General features: G+C 43.2%; 1 protein-coding gene across 10 annotated transcripts in view; it reads right to left on the reverse strand.

Moving 5' to 3' along the window:
• EPB41L1 (erythrocyte membrane protein band 4.1 like 1) overlaps positions 1–15908 on the reverse strand; it is a 694213-nt gene that overhangs the window by 527153 nt on the left and 151152 nt on the right. For all 10 annotated transcript variants that reach the window (XM_069652319.1, XM_069652320.1, XM_069652316.1 and 7 more), the window contains exon 2: positions 15364–15420. The gene's annotated coding sequence lies outside the window, so the exon portion shown is untranslated. The remainder of the gene's footprint in view (positions 1–15363; positions 15421–15908) is intronic.

Here is a 15908-nt window from a genome sequence, read left to right on the forward strand (position 1 = left end):
ACAGTCTTTTTGCTCTGTTTGATCTATGAGATCTGGAATATTGACATTAGTTTTATGGGATATTAGATTATCCGGCACCAATGGGTCCCTATTGTTGTTGGGAAATTTAAATTTTACTGTATATCTAAAATTCCTCAGTTTATCCTTATTACACAGGCCACATTTTTCAAAAAGTGTATTTTGGTTGTATATTGCTTCTTGCATGTTTAAGTTCCTGTTTGATTTGATGTTCCAAAATATGACTGTTTTTCTAGAAATATTGAGGCCTTTTTTGGTTCCTATAGATTTGATCTTGGAAGCGGCTGTAGAATCCTGTTCTGTGCTCACTGTGTGTCTCTGAAACGGTGTGGCTTGAAGCCGAGAGGTCCTTTCCTTTAGCCCCCTCAATTGCTCAGGTCGATAGAATCTGGAGATCTGCAGAGTTGCAGAGAGCTGTGCCAATGCGAGTGGTGTGGCGCACAGAACACGTGGGGGTGTTCCTGAGACCCTGCGCGGGTGCCTGATACTGGGGCCGAGGCAGTAAAGCAGTGGTAAGGGTTGTGGAGGGGTTGTGGCAGCCTGATCATTGTTAGCCCTTGCTATTCCTGTGGACGTTGTTAATATTATCTTCCTCGCTCACCCCGCTGTAGCAACCGCACCAGCGCCCGCACCCACATCTGTAGGCCTCACTGCTCTGTATTGCTTTGTGTTTTGGGCTTTTGCACTCATTACTCAGTGCACTAATAGCCCTCATTGGAGGTTAGAAAGTGCATTGAGAGTGAGGAGAGTGTGGGGTGCACGGAAATGTGGAAAATGTGTAAGTTTTCACTCACACTCACTCTCTGTTCATTGTTATTGTTATTTAGCACCACCGGACTATCACCTTATTTGCAACATTGAAAACATTGCTTTGTGGCGTAGGGGTGTGGTTTTGGGGGGCAGGTTAGTAGTGGCCAGGATCAGGCACGTCATGGGGCTGAGTGAGGCAGAGTGTCTGGTGTCTCATGGCGAGAGACGCAAGGGCGAGCTGCTGTCAGGTAAAGCTTTGGAAGACTTTAGTGCTGCAATGAAACATTCGCCCACCCGTAAATATGGTCTGCACAGTGTGGTGCCCCGCACAGGCAAAAGAGCTAGGAGCCCTGATATAGACCATGATTCAAGGGATGATGCGTCCTCAAGGAAAAAGGACCGATTAGAGAACGGCAATGGAACGCACCCCGTCATTACGGGCTACTTTAACGCTGCAACGCTGCACCCTCTTTGAATGTGACTGAACCTTTTCCCTCTTCTCAGCCTCCTCTTCCCGACACTGAACAATTGGGTCAAGGCCCTTACCCCACAATTGACAATGATAACTCTCTTTTAACTATGTGCATTGGCCTTCATAGAGCCTCATTAGGTTGGGGACAGACCTTCCTTCCTATTAAAGGCAATGAAAATATAATCGGAGCAAATCTTTCGATTACTCCGGATCTAACAACGTCGGAAACTTCTTCCGACTCATCGGACTACTTGGGATCTGAGTGACATTGAGCCTCCACCTGGTTTTCATTCTGAAACTGCTTGGCAGATGGAGACTAAACATACCAACATGCTAAATCCAATTTTTTCCAAGGTCGATGCTTTGTTTGCTTTGACCGCAAACATTGCTAAAGAACAATTATGTTTTAAATATATCTTGGAAAAAGTAGTCGACCTAATACTGCACCATTAGTCACTGATCTTTTTATTTTACAGGAAACATGAGTGACTAAGACTTTTGCAGTTGATGGCTATGGCATTCTGCACAATCCAGCGACAAATCCAGCGACAAACACCATCCACTCGAGGACATGGGAGTGGAGGATTAGTGATAGGAACTAAGCATAGCTTTCAGTTAGAGCTGTTCCCGGATCATATCATCTCCCCTTAAGTTTTGTCGGCCTTGTCCTAATGGTCTGCATACAAGAACAATTAAAAATCAAATAGGTGACATAATCACTCTTTGGAATGAGCCTTATTTTAAATGCCCTAGATTGATGGCAGGTGATTTTAATGTAAACAATCTTCATTTAAATGCACATGTTCCTGACAACTCTGATCGAAACTGGAAATAATGATTGATTTTCTTTGCAAACAACACCCTAAACTCCACTTGGTCTAATGGGCATGCCTACTCCCACATAGATTATGTCATAACTGATTCAGCAATGGCAAACTGCTGTGGGCCAATTAAGATAGATTTAAAGAATGTGAGCGACCATGCTTCATTAAGCTGGACAGATACAGTCGTTTCTTTTAATAAAATGGTTTTTAGAAAGAATAACATTAAGGTCAGTAGGCAGGGAATAAGCATTACCTGGTCTGGTGTAATAGTAAACTAAGTAAATGACATTCTTACAGGAAACCAATCCTCATTGGAGACCTGGCGGGAGCAGCACAGTTGGGACATTAAGGCAATGATAGGGAATATAACAAAAAAGACTTATTTAAATAATCATAATCCTTTTGGTAATTGTGATAGCGGTCGTTTGACTCCATTCCATATCTTGATTCACTAACAAAAGGTGGCCTATTGTGAGGCAGAGCCGATATCAGAGGGCGAATCTCCATGTCTAATGAGGCGAAGGAGGTCACTCTACATAAATTAGCAACTGCATATAAAAATTGGCTTCGGCAACACAAACACTCTCTTCACTATGCAAATTATCAACTTATGGCCAGTTTGATATGGTCAAATGACAATCACCAGTTTTGGTCCCGCTTTAATGAATTCCACTCGGCTCGGTTTTCAATAGAATTAAATCCTGTCCAAGTAACATCTTGGAGATTGCACATTACTGAGCTTTATTTGGACTCGTAGGTGTGCATAATATTGAAATGACATGTACTGACGGAGTAAAAGACACACCATTGGAATACGACTTGGACGATCTTATTGCCATCATGAAGAATTTAAAGCCCTCACGGGCACCCGGGCCGGAGGGCACACCAAATATTCTCTTTAAGGCCAACCCGCAATTTTGGGCCAGGGTATTGCTGGGCATTTCCAACAGCATGGAGTCTAGTGGACAGTTCCAAATAGCTGGAAAAGTCCATTGTTATACCTTTCTTTAAACATGGAGATAGAGAAGAGCTGACAAACTATCGTCTACTGGCGATACTAGATTCTCACCGAAATATCTTTGCAGCAATGCTTTTGAAAAGGCTTACCAAGAGGGCCCATGACAGCAAATTGTTAAACCCTTACCAGGCTGGCTTCAGAAAGGAACACAGTACACTACATAATATAAGTGCCATTCAGTGCTTGATGTCAGAGGCAAACCGTCGCTCTAATAATAACTTGTTTTTCTGTTACGTAGATTATAGCAAGGCCTTTGACCTAGTTTCTGGCCAACGATTATGGAAGAAGTTAAAGTCATGGGGAATTGATCTTTACCTTTTGGCTCTTATAAAAATGCTGTATATGGATACCTCAGTCACAGTACGTCTGAGTCAAGATGCCAAATGTACTGAATATTTTTAAACAAATAGAGGCCTTAAATAGGGCTGCATTTTAGCACCCCTTTTGTTTAATTATACGTAGCTGACATGGCTGATTCCATCAACACTGCCCATAACTTTCCTCCAAAACTCAATGGTGTGCCAGTCACTTGGCTGGCTTACGCAGACAACACTATGTTGTTTGACATGAGCCCTATCGCACTGCAGCATTCGATAAATGCTCTTGCCAAGTATGCTGTGGAAAGGTTTATGAAAATGAACATCTCAAAAACAAAAATGATGTGTCTCGGAGGAAATATTCCAAAGAAGCCTTCATATGTATGGAATCTTAATAACATCAACCTAGCAGTAGTCGAAGATTACATCTATTTAGGGTTCCCTATAAAATTAAATCCCTCTTCATGATATTATGGTGAGCAAATTACCCCAAATATCTGGAGAAAATGGTCAGCAGTGAAGCACTTTATTGCAAATAAAGGGGGACATAACATAGAGGGCCTGTTGGAAATCTTTTGTCTCAGCATTACACCAAGTATATTGAATAGCCTTGCTGAACCTTCATCTAGACAAATTAGCTCGCTTGACAAAGTAGAGGGAAAAATATTGCAATCGATATTAAATGTTGGGTTGTGACAAAAATCCATTCGTTTATGAATTACGGCAGACTTCTTTTAAGTATTTATAACTTTTAGAACTGTAGAGGAGCAGATGTAAACATCTGCAGAAGATCCCATCCCCCTACCTCCTTTGTATTGGAAACATGAGACTGTGCCTTATCTGACACCAGCTATCGTACCAATACCGCAGCAACTATTTGGAAGGAGATATCCATTGAGACAACCGTATTGAATGTACCCTCGAGTTGATGACAGCCTGCAGGAAGAACTCCCTAAAGGAAAATGAGAAAGAGCTAAGAAAATTAACGAATGATGTTATAAGAAAGTGTGCAGGACGTCCCGAGATACTGAATGAAGATGATGTATGGATCCTAGAGGAGAAAGGATGAAGTAAAGACTCAAGTAAACTCTCAAGTGGAAAAGAAAATTACACATTAACAAAGTGCTGCAGAAAACAGAAGTTTAATGATTGTACAGATGCTGAAACGCAAGATAGATCAAGTTATCGTATAGGCTAGCTATAAGTAGTGAGTAGAATGCAGGCGAAGCCGCCATTGTATAGAAACTGGACATTGGTATCATAAAATAAATAAGCCAAAAACCATAAAAGGGGAATGAAAAGCTATGTCGCGGTAGAATAATAGGTTGCTGAATCTGCGTGGCGATGCTGTCTGGCCTGAAGTCAAAATTCTAGAAATCGAGGTCAGCTATCTACTCTGAAGCAGAACGAGTGTGCAGAGGTTGAATCCTGTCACTTTAAGGTGCAAGAAAGAACACAAAGAATGCCAGGTTTTAATACATTTAAAGCATTTAAAAGCTGCATAATGAACCAAATTGTGGTCTCTTCTCATGTGAGTCAAGGATGGAAATAGAGTTCGTAATTGGAGGTCCTGATACGATAGTGAGTGCCCTCAATCCCGTGCACTCGGAGGACGAGAAAACTCTACAAGGCCAAGTACAAAGACAATTTCATGGCAGAAGGCATGGGTGATGAGAGATATTGGGCGGTGAGGTAGCTTCATGTCCTATCTCCCTGCACCTGGGTCTTGGCTTCTTTGCTGCTAAATGAACCAAATGTTCCAGACATGGCACAAGCATGCCAAACCAATTGTATTAGTCTGTATAATGAATGACCTAATAACTTGAGAAACCAATTAAACTTGGTGCAACTGATTTGTCTTGAAATTACATGTTTGAAGAGGTAGGCATACGTTGTCCACTTGATAAAGGACAGCCAATAACAATCCTAGCTCCTATATGATTGTGTATCTATATGTCTCCCTTAACCAATCTCGATCTCCACTATTGCCACGTAGTATGACATCACTCTGATGCATAATGAAGTATATATTTTGTATTTTTTGTGGAAATCATTGAGAGACTGAGCGTACGTCAGTTGATGTTCATTGCAACCCCCGTTTTAGATAATTGTTAATAAAACAGTAACTTGCCATCTTCTTGAGTTTGTCCAATTATTTAGACTCAGAATTATTCTGGTGTAATCCCACCCAGTAACAGATGCACGTTCCAAAGGCCATAAGCTCAGAAACACCATGTGAAACTGGATTGACAACACTAAATATAGAAGTCATACTAAAAAAAAGTCAAGGAGTTGGGATAAAGTAAACAATATTGGAAAGTTAGCTTCCAAAAAGAGATATCTTGGATTCTCCCATCAGAGCTTCTTAGCAAATACCCTTTGCACATAATTAACAAAATTTTGTTCCATCAAATTAAAGCGTTTTATACTATACTTATGCTTAACCTTACTTCCCACACTATAATATACTTGCACCTGGGTAAAATCCCTTTAGAGGAGTGCCTATGCCGTCTTTCTATGAACAGTATTGAAACCAGTCAACATGTATTATGTGCCTGCAAGATTTGAAACTAGTCAACATGTATTATGTGCCTGCAAGATATTAAAAAACTATTAAGTTAGGGGCTACAGTAATTTTGTTACACGAATGAAGCACACTGAAACAGATCAATTTTGGAGGACACTCTTTGGCGCACAATCTGTTGTTATCACCGCGCAGCCACCCTTAATATTTGGAAAGAAGCTATAAAGTTGATTGACACTTTCTTACTTACCAAATCTAATTAATTGCTATTTTGCACAAAGCGACGCTTACAAAGTAACTAGTAGTTCCTTCTTTCTAGCATAACTGATATAAATGATTGTCAAAATTATGAATTATTATATGTTTGATTTTCTTTAAAAACGTTTCTTTTATATGAAGGGGAAAATGTACTTGAAATGTTTGTTCTTAAACAATGTTGTCTTATTTTATTTAATGTTTTTTAGATTATATTTGTAAATGTGCTTAAGGTTTGTTTAAAGCTAAATGCACAATAAATATTATATGTGTATATATATATATATATATATATATATATATATATATATTGACACACTATAATTGGCTGACCATACTGCACAATTTCAAGACGGGAAAAATTAACCTGAGAGAGGAGATGTTCCTATAAATTCCTGACAAAGTATGGAAAGACTGCACCTTCTAAACCCAAGAATCAGTATCAAAGTATTCCCTGCAAAGCAAAATCCCCATCTGAGACATGTATGTGCTCTAGAGTGTACGTTTTTGGCGGGTGAATCTGATGACCAAGGTTCAAATCGCAGCTTCAGCACTAGCCAACGGGCCGAACACGCATTAACATGCTAAATCACCCATGTCCACCATATGAAAAAAGTGGGTAGATTCCATCCACCTGCATGGACCCTTGTTTTGTGCCGTGATTTATATACCCAAAATCACATGAACCCCTCCACCCTCTCAGTCCGATCTAAACCAGCCCAACACAAGATGGGTTGTTGCTGGGGTCTGCGCGGTGGCTGAGAAGGCTGTAGCCCCAGGTCTTTTTGTTGTAGCCATGGATAGAAGCTCAGGGACTACAACCAAAAGACTTGCTAGCCCCGAGTCACGGCAATGCCGACATTAGCATAGCCCCAGATATTTTCCAGACCTAGCAACATCCCTGTAAACAAGAGAGGAAATATGACAGCAACCACAGAGGAAATTCTCGGTTTCCAGCACTGTGATCTCAGCAGTCACATAGGCAATTGTCAGAACCAATACTGTGCCCTTAAGAGCCAACTCTGGATTTAATAGGGGCAAGGCAGTTACACACCTTGCGTAGCTTAGTCACATTTGATTGAAAAAAGTCTTAACATCCAACATTTGTTGTACAGGGCAGCAATAATGAAAAGAGTTCCTGGCCTGAGATTTTGTTAAGATCCTTTATGCTACGTGAGGAGTGCCTGTAATATGCCTGGCCCTAATTGTTGTGGAGCAGTCACTTTGGATCCTAAAAATCCTGGCATAGTGATCGGATCATGCAACTGGTATAGTCTTGTGGTAAGTGACCCCATGGCCTTCATATAATATTAGATCAATTGATGGGGAGAGGGAGATCAAACAAGCCAAGACATTTTGTGTACAGAAAGTATTTCATTACATTTAATTGTGTCCTGGTTGTCTGGAATGTTATGTGCGCTGCCACTGGACACACAGAGTCGATCCAACGAATGCGGTAGACTGGTCCTCCGCTTACTTTCCCCATACATGCGGAACATAAGGATTCGTCCCGGAGCTTACCCTTACGGGCTGACCTTCTTCTTAAGGGCCGCAAAGGTCGTCAATCTACACCTACTATTCATAGTACTGAGCCCCCACTGGCACCCTGATAGGTGCTATGATACTGTAGTTGTAATGTTTACCACTCCAATTGTTAAATAGGCTACGTTGTAAAATGTACCTCCTGATGAATGTTCCACACCTTTTTCTAGAGGAACAGAAACATGTTGAGACAAATCTCTGGACTCTAAACAGAGATTAAAATCTATGACACATCTATCCAAACCTGGTTGGGTACTATACTATTTGTTTGATAAGTACCCTCAGTGTCTGTGTGTTTTTTCTGTAACACCGTTTTAAACTGGCCATCCGAGCCTGCTACGTATTCCTTGTTGTTGTTTTATACATTGGATGTGACAATATTTGTATTGTGGACCAATTTATTTAATTGGATGTTTTAAATTTTACGATTTTTTCATTATTAAAAATTGATACTGATTTTTTAACCTTGACTAGTCCCACCTTTTGATTTACTTAGAGTGTTAATGTTTGACACCTCCGGTACCTGACTGATAGCTTTGTCTCTCTATACATTGTCTGGAATGTTATACCAGAGATTAAAATCCCCAAGTATAATTAACTTGGAATGTTTCAAGTCATTAGTTCCCAGGAACACATCCAGATTTTCGAAAAACTTGTTGGTGGGCCTGTTGGTCGATAGCAAATAGCAGTATACAAATAATTTATGGGTGATATATGTAGATTTAAAACACAAATCTGGGATACTTATTCCCAGGATAGGGGTTAAAAATTCAATAGGATCAGAGAAGAACTAAAAAAAATTGCGACCCCACTCCCACCTCCCACTGTGCTTTTAAGTAAGAACTCTGTGCTCTCTGTATCCACAGAGGAGGTTCTAACTAGCCAGAACTGTGAGCTCATCAGTCACACAGGCAATTGTCGGCAACCAAAACTGTGCTCTTAAAAGCCACCTCTGTACCTCTATGCTCATTCACAAAGGAGGTTGTCAGCAGCCAGCACTGTGATCTCAGCAGCCACATAGATAATTGTCAGCAACCAGTGTTTTGCTCTTTGGAGCCTACTTTGTGCACTCTGCATCCACCGAGGAGGCTTTCAGCAGCCAGCTCTGTGATCTCAGGAGTCCCATTGGCAATTGTCAACAAGTTGCAACCAGTACTGTGTTAATAGGAGCCAACACTGTGCACTCTACAACCCCAGAGGAGGTTGTCAGCAGCCACCTTGTGTTTTCAGCAACAAGAGAAAAGGATTTCAGCAGCTGCATCTGTGTTTTTTACCACACGCACTGTTCTCAGCAGTCACTGCAGTAGTTCTTAGCAGCCAGCTCTGGATTAGTGTCAGGACATTTTTTTCAAAAATCACATGGGAGTTGCGTTGTATTAGCTCTGTAAACTAAGCAGCCACAGAGTACGGAATGTCAAAATGTTGCTAGAAAACTAGAGTAGGCCAAACGGAAAAAAGTGCAACTTAAAAAAAAGTGAAAATAAACTGCAAAAATAGTCAGCAACAAAAAAAAAAGAATAGCCTTAGAGTGTGCTTAACAGTGTGAGATTAAGGGCAAGTGAGAAACATCTGTAGGCAAATGTTTTGAGGAATTCGACCATCTGCACATGGAGTGTGCGCTCGCCTGGGCTTTTTTGATTTTTTGATAATGAAAATTAATGATGGGAGATCAACCTCCGAACATATTTTCTCTGCTCACCGCATAAAACGCATAATCACGTGTACTCCAGGAGGACACAGCCTACAGGTGCCGTCATGTTCAGATGTAATGTGACAGCCACAGGTACATCCAAGCATCTCATGAAGCGGGAGGCACACCTTCCTTAAGCCATGGGCAGCCACATTAAAATATCAAAGCTCCATGGCTCTGCTTTCCTATTGTTTAGTACGGCTGGTGGCAGTGCATACTAATGAGAGATAATTGAGGCAAGCTTGGAAGGGGCTTGGTTACCAGACAAACAACAGGAAAGCGGGGCTAACACCCCTTTGGTATGCAATGTGTCAACTTGAAGCTAGTTCCCGCCTCACTGTATGAAAGTCAGTGAATGGCATGTCTGGGTCCATCAGTTACCATAGATACCCCTGCAGAGTGGAACCGTTTCAGAGGGGATAAGTATGCGATTTGAGGGAGACAGGAAGGTTGCTCTCGTCACAAACTTCAAGAGAGACCTGTCCTTTAATCAAGAGCCACAGAGGACTCAGTTAACCAGAGAGACACTTTGATCTACAACAGACAGGAACATAGGTGGGACTTAGGTATATGTTGTCACCCCTTACCTTTCCTGTTGCAGAGCACTATGGTCCTGCCCTCATGCATAACAGAAGATTGTTGGTGGGGACCCAGGATTGGTTCATTAAGGTAGACTTCACCTGCAGCAATCACTGGGGCCCATTTGGCTTTAAATATGGGCTGAACCACTCACTTAGTAGATCATCCGATGACTTCGAAAGGAGTAAGAAGAATGACTCATTTGGACCCGGGCTGAAGCTACAGTCTACCTGACATCTTCTGCCAGTGAGGGAAGGCCAGGAGTTTCAAGAGGGAAGCAAGATCCCTCCCCTAAACATCTCCCAGGAAACAGAGGGAGATACCAGACTCAGAGGACACATCCAGCAACTCCAAAACCAGTGCCCAGCCAGCACACAGTGTGCCCTTTTAGGTTCTGCCAGCAAGCTTCCTAGGTGGGAAGTGCCACAGAGTATCTGAACTAAGGGCAAGTGCCATCCACCTTGTAAGGACGCCACAAGCCCTACGAAGAAGCTAGGAGGAGTAGCACACAAGCATCAACCAGCGTCCATCTTTTAAGGACATTTTCAAGACAGTCGAGTACTCGAACTGCAACTGGCTGCACCGCTGATTGTTGTCTAGTCGCAGTCGCCAAAGCTGTTCGAGGTGCCTCGACCAGCGTTCCCGATCGCCAACAGGCACAGAGACGATTCTTGACCCTAAGTCGCTGTGTAGGTCAGCCTGCAGCCGTCCGTCCAGGCTTGCTTGCTGAACTGCCTGCCGCCTGATATCCTCAGTTGTCTCCTGTCTCAAACTCTATCTTAGGAGCTGCAAAGCACCCTGGAATTGTCTTGACACTGTCGAGCATCAAGAACTTTGTAAGCACCAGGTACATTGTGGTTCTGACCCCTGGACCTTCTCCGAAGGCCCCTAGAGACAGTTATGACCATTTGCCCTTTGGCGCTGAAACCAAATAACCTTGAACAGTAAGACTGATTACTTTACCAACTATCCTCCTGTCATTATCGACAGTGCATCCCTTTCCTTCGTGCAACTGTCTGTCCTCTGTATTCCTTTACAGGGTGGGTTGTATTATCTAGTATGATAGAACTGTCTGTTGTAGTATTAATAAAGTATATATGTTCATACAACCTTGACTGGACAGTCTCTTTTATCATTGGGTAATAATTGTATTTTCACTGTGTTTTAACTAACCAACGAGCCACGCCCTTGCAGAGATAAGCCTGCTATTCCGTCCACATTACCAAAATTGGACAAGGAGGTTTATAATTGACTTGTGTTCCAATCTGTTTGGATCCCTGTCGGCGTAGTAGAGGTGTGGGGCTGATTGATGATTTAGAAACCAATATTCTTCCCTGGTCCACTGGTCCCCTGGAAGTTGATTTGTCACACTTGGCATTAAGGTGTTTACCCTCCTCCGGCCCACACCTAGTAATAATGCCCCAACTGAGCTATTGGTAGAAAGTTGATATTTTACATAGAAACCCAATAAACATGATTGGTTTCGAGGTCGACATTTTTGCGCTAAATGCAATGTACTTAATAGAAATACAATATTGTAACTTTACCTATGAGGAGGTCAATATTGAGACCAACTTTATTCTGCTCCACGATATTATGACATGAAACCCCCAAAAAAGAGGCTGTCAGTGCCATCTCGGTATTCTTTCAGCGGTAGAGTGAGCCAGTGGGACCGGTGTTAGAAACTAGCTCTGCGCGTGCTGAGGCAGCCGCAGAGACATCATATGATTTGCTCACAGGAGGAGGGAGAGCTGGTTGGACTGGTTTGCACACCTTGCCTGAGAAAAGTTAAGAGAAACACAAGCACTGTTCTATAGAGCTGATACCAGAGCTATGCTGTAAGACACACAAGAGGCGGCACACAGAGAACTCCTAGCCACACTGAGAGGGTGCAGTATTCATGGGTCACACCTTTCACAACGCAGGAGGGCACTCTACTCATCCCTCACACCTGTTCTAACAAACGAAAGCACACTCTCTGTCCCTCAGACTCGCAACAGAGAGCCCTTTGACAAATACTTGGTGGGGCTGTCTCCCAAACTGCTACATAAAAACACTTGTTTCCCCACAACAAAACATGGCTGACTGGCTCCATCCGTCAAACACTCTGTCGTGGGCATTTACAGATTTTGGGTGGGCCTTGCCCGCTCAGGACCTAAGCTGTCTGGACCCATTGGTCTCACCCTCAAAGAACCACCTGTCATACACTGGGGCTGAGCTGCCTTTATCAGCCTCCCCATCATAGCGTAATCAGTCACACACTTGGACTTGGCTGCCTCAATTGATCTCACACTCAGAGATCCACCTGTCACACACTGGATTGGGCTGCTTCCATCGATTTTACCCTCAGATCTCCACCAGTCTCACCCTCACACACTGGTACTAGGCTGCCACCACCAATCCCATACTCTTAGCTTCAATTATCACACACTTGGGACTGTCTACCTCCACTGATCTCATCCTCTGACCTCCATCGGTCAAACACTGGGACTGGGATTCCTCCATCATCTCACCCTCACAGTTTCACCTGCCACACACTGGGGCTGGGCTGCCTCAACCAATCTGATCCTCAGTGCTCTGTCTTTCCTCAGAGTTCCCTCTTTCACATGCTGGGACTGGGCTGCTCACATCCGCCTCACACTCAAAGTACTATCTGTCATTCACTGGGCCTGAACTGCCTCAAATGAAATAACCCTGAGAGATCCATCCATTGGCCCACCTCCAGCAAGTTCACCATCATAGCTCCATCTGTTCCACCCTCTGACATCGAACTATCGCATGCTGGGCCTCTTCTAATTCCATCAATCTCATCCTCTTAGCTCCACTTATCACACAATGGGACTGTGCTGCCACCATCGATCTTACCCTCAGAGCTCATCTGTCATATCCTGGGAAGATGGTGCCCCTTTCAATATCACCATCTGTTCTCCATCGCACGTGCGCACGCGCACACACACACACACACACACACACACGCATGCGTGCGCTGCAGAGCTCTATCTACCACTCACTGGAGTTGGGGACTAAACATAACTCCCACATTAGAGCTCTATTTGAAACACACTGCAAGGGCTGTGCCCATACTCAGTCTGTCAATCACTGAGAGAGAAGGACTCTGTTAGGTGTGAGCATATTAGTTCGTGGGAGGCATCCCTTGACATTTTTATCTTTTCTGGCAATCCTTTCCCAAATGTTTGGGGTTCACTACTGACGGGGATCCGGCTTGGGAGTGTAGGCTGACATCACCTGCTGGACCTTATAACAGACCACAGTGATTGGTAGACTCCGGCAGGGCAGTGGGACTTGGTAAACTTTAAATATAAAAACGTTTTATTTCTATATCCAGCAAAAGCAGGCCTCATTCTGAAAAGGGAGAAAATGGTGGTGCAGCCACTAAAGGTTTTCACTTTTACATCTAAACCATGTTTGTGCATAGGAGACTGATGCAGGAAATCACATTTCCTCCAGAGGGGAAGTTCAGTAAGGGAAGTAACTTGTATTCCTATGCAGAGGGGTGTGACCTAGTAGTTCTGGCTTGACTACTCCCATTGGTGGCAGGGCCAAGACTAATTTGTGTATGGCTGGTCCCATTCTGTAACAATGCAGATAGGCTAAAAACACAATGGTATGGAAGATGCTCAGGGCAAAGCCAGTGATTATGGTTCATTGAAAGGTTTCCATTCCTTTTGGTGTCTATTGGAAGGAAAGAGAACAGAAAGCGGGGGAGTTAGGGAAGTGAGGTGTGGAGGTTGTAGCACCCCTCCTGAGTAACTTGCAAACATTCACGGGTCACCCAAATGTTCAAAGGAGCGACCCGCAAATATTCACAGGTTACTTGAGACGGGGAAAAGTTCATTACTCGTCTACATCACTCACATGTCCCTTGCACCCTCAATGAGATTGAAGGTCCCCGTGCCATTCAACCTTAGAGCTTTCTCCATCACAGACTAGAAATGGCTGTCTCTATCACTTATCCTGTCTCAAACTCCGGGGGCCGGGGCTTTCACCACTCACATCCTCAGAACTCGCCCTGTCACACACTGAGAACCTATAGCACCTTCACTCTGTCATTGGGGTTGGCTCTTCCCACTGTCACCCTCTTTCTCTACAACCAAAAGACCCGGGACTATAACCCTCTCAGCCACCTGCTAGAAGACTTCTGTATCAATCACAGTCCACTTTAGTGATATCTTAGCAAGCTGTCCCCAAGGCATGTAGTCTGACCTACAGCGATAGCCTAGATAGTTTTCTGCAAGGTGCATAGAAGATGACCTCTAGCAGTAGCCGAGATAGCTCTGTGCCAGGCACATAGACTCTCACCTTTAGCCATGGCTTGGATAGCCTTCTCCCTGGCGTGCCGAGGCTGAATAAGTTATATGATAGAGCACATCTGAGGCATAATGAAAGGCATTGAAGAAGACAGAGGGGAAAACAAGAACAGTGAAAGTTGGGGGAGACCAATGGAAGACAAATGCAGGTAGGAAAATAATCGAGAAGATGATGGGCTGCCTGAAGAACTGACTGCTGCTGCCCTGCACCCTAATGAAAAAGTCTTCTGAAGCCAGTGCCATAACAAAACTTCCAAAGCTATCTGATTATTTCACAATGCTGTGAGTGCAGTAGAGATCTTAGGCGCTGGTAAAAGCGGAAAAGTTCAAAACTGTGTTTGAATAAAATAAGAAAGAATGGGCAGTGGAATAAAACCACCGATAAGTGTAGGGGAATGAGGAAGCTCTTCCAAAACCTTGGGATCCTTTCTTCTAGAAATCCAAACCTGTATTTTCCAGAGAACAGGGTGAACACCACTCAATGGCTTCCAGAGCCAGCCAGCATACAGTCTACAGAATCACCACCACTAAAGTTCACAAGCATACCGTTGCTTGAGTAGCAACCACAAGGGTATACAACATTGCTTCCCATACTTAGTGTGCGATCTACAGTATGACTTATTTCTATCTACTGCTACCAACATGCGGCTGAACAATGCTCCTTCTTGAGTTGAGTAGCACGCTGATATGACCTAAAGCATGAAGGTGTGCTCACTACAACAATATTGCAACAGGATGACACCCTTGTGTTCATGGCCATCCCGCTTAGAGCCCATGTGTACATATATAACATACTGTCCACTTTGTTACAGTAAAGGACACAGCTATTGAGTGTTTTAACATGCTGCAGCGGTACAAAAGAAATCAATGGTAACCATGGCCATAGAGCTGCTAACCTACATTTCATAAGAGATCCTTATCAGCAAAGAAACCAAATGGAGTTGGGGAGCCAAGAGGTCTCCATCAAGTGTCTGAAAGTACTATGATTTTGTGCTGACCTTTAAGTTAAGCCTTAATACACTTTTAGTGCTAAAATGTGTACTCACTGTTGGTGTGTCTCGCCACAAGCCGCCTAGGATTCTGCCAGGTGTGCTGGAGAGGACCTGTAAAACCGGAAGAGAAAAATGACTTTGTTGTATACATGTATTTTTTTACCACAAAACGTAGATGGTGGGTTGGCATTAGGTTTATAGCAAGGAGTTAGGGGGTAGTTAGGTAACGTTTCGGTGGGTTTACCCCCACATTTTGCAATAAAAATGTGGTTTAAAAAATTCAACCTTTTACTTTTAAAAAAAAATATATGTTGCTCTAACACAGGACTTAACATACAATACATGGTAAACACTATACAAGCATAAGAGAGAGCAAGGTTTAGGTAAAAAGACAACATTTCAGCCTTTCCCTGAAGGTCAGATGGTTATGACATGCCTTCACAGACAGAAGATGCTGGTTCCAAAATGTTGGCACATAGAAGTAGAAGCCCTCCTCACCTAAATTATATTTAGCCTAGTATAGGATGATCAGAAGTGGGAACCCACAGGACACAAATGAGTTATCTATCAACTTTGTCTTGTGTATATGCTGAGGATCC

Source organism: Ambystoma mexicanum, chromosome 3p, assembly GCF_040938575.1.
Source record: "Ambystoma mexicanum isolate Mex_15411 chromosome 3p, UKY_AmexF1_1, whole genome shotgun sequence".
In the NCBI taxonomy this organism is placed as follows: domain Eukaryota; kingdom Metazoa; phylum Chordata; class Amphibia; order Caudata; family Ambystomatidae; genus Ambystoma; species Ambystoma mexicanum.